Below are 1,597 nucleotides of genomic sequence, written 5' to 3' on the forward strand. Positions count from 1 at the left end.
AACCCTCGGTGGGAGCGCCGCCGCACTCCCAAGCGGCGCACTCTCCAGTGCGCCACCGGGCAGGCCCTAATTAATTTTTTATTGACACATAATAATTGTACATATTGGAGTATGGTGCGATGTATTAATACCAACACACGTGTACAATGTGTAATAATAAAACTAGTTATTGGCTTATCTATCGCTTCAGATATTTATCATTTCTTTGTGGTGAGAGCATTCAGAATTCTCTCTTTTTGCTATTTTGAAATGTACAATATATCATTATTAACTATAGTCACCCTACCGTGTAATGGAACGCTAGAACTTACTGCTCCTATCTAACCCTAGCTTTGTACCCACTGACCACCCTCTCCGTATCCTCCCCCCGCCTCCTTCTGAGCCTCTTGTAGCCACTATTCTATTCTCTACTTCTATGAAATCAACTTTTTTAGATTCCACAAGTTAGTTCATGTAATATTTCTCTTCCTGTGCCTAACTTACTTCACTTAACACCTTAAGTTCCATCTATGTTGCTGCAAATGATAGAATTTTATTCTTTAAATGGATAAATAATATTCCAGTGTGTAAATATACTACATTTTCTTTATCCATTTATCTGTTAGTGGGCACTTAGGTTGATTCCATATCTTGGCTATCGTGAACAATGACTAAACATGAATAAACATGAGGGTGTAAATATGATTTTATTTCCTTTGGCTAAATATTCAGTAAGAGGATTGCTGGCTCATGTGATTGTTCTATTTTTAGTGTTTGGAGGAACCTCCATACTGATTCCATAATGGCTGCACTGATTTACATTCTCAACAACGGTGTGTGAGTTCCCTTCTCTCTGCATCCTTGCCAGCATTTGTTGTCTTTTATCTTTTTGATAATAGTCATTCTAAATGGAGTGAAATGATATTACATTGTCGTTTTGATTTTCATTTTTCTTATGATTAGTGATGTTGAGTGTTTTTTCATCTACCTGTTGGCCATTTGTATGTCTTCCTTTGAGAAATATCTATTTAGCTCATTTGCTATTTTTTGAAATCAGATTTTTTGTTTTGTTTTGTTTTGCTGTTAAGTTCCTTATATATTCTGGATATTAACTCCTTGTCAGAGAATTAGTTTGCAAATATTTTCTCTTATTCTGCAGGTTGCCTCTTCACTCTGTTGATTGTTAACTTTGCTGTGCAGAAGCTTTTTAGTTTGATGTGGTTCCATTTGTCTGTTTTTGTTTTTGTTGCTTATGCTTTAGAAGTCTTCTCTATAAATTTTTTTCACAGATCGGTGTCTCATAGTGTTTTTCCTATGTTTTCATCTAGTGATTTTATAGTTTAAGGTCTCACATTAAAAATTTTAATCCATTTTGACTTCATTATTTTATATGGTGAAAGATAGGTTACTAGTTTTATTCTCCTGCATATAGACAAACAGTTTTTCGGAAACATTTATCGAAGAGGCTGTCCTTTGTCCATTGTATGATCTTGAATATATGTGTCTTTGTTGAAAATCAGTTGGCTGTAGATACGTGGATTTATTTCTGGATTCTGTTACTCTTTTCCATTGGTATATGTGTCTGTTTTTATGCCAGTAACATGCTATTTGGGTTACT

At 34.8% G+C, this 1,597-nt stretch overlaps 1 protein-coding gene across 1 annotated transcript in view; it reads left to right on the forward strand.

The window, feature by feature from the left end:
• LOC103605734 (disintegrin and metalloproteinase domain-containing protein 32-like) overlaps positions 1–1,597 on the forward strand; it is a gene marked incomplete at its 5' end in the record, with an annotated part of 103,962 nt that overhangs the window by 8,742 nt on the left and 93,623 nt on the right. The window lies entirely within an intron of this gene.

This window comes from Galeopterus variegatus, unplaced genomic scaffold (assembly GCF_000696425.1).
Source record: "Galeopterus variegatus unplaced genomic scaffold, G_variegatus-3.0.2 Scaffold6034, whole genome shotgun sequence".
NCBI classification, from domain to species: Eukaryota; Metazoa; Chordata; class Mammalia; order Dermoptera; family Cynocephalidae; genus Galeopterus; species Galeopterus variegatus.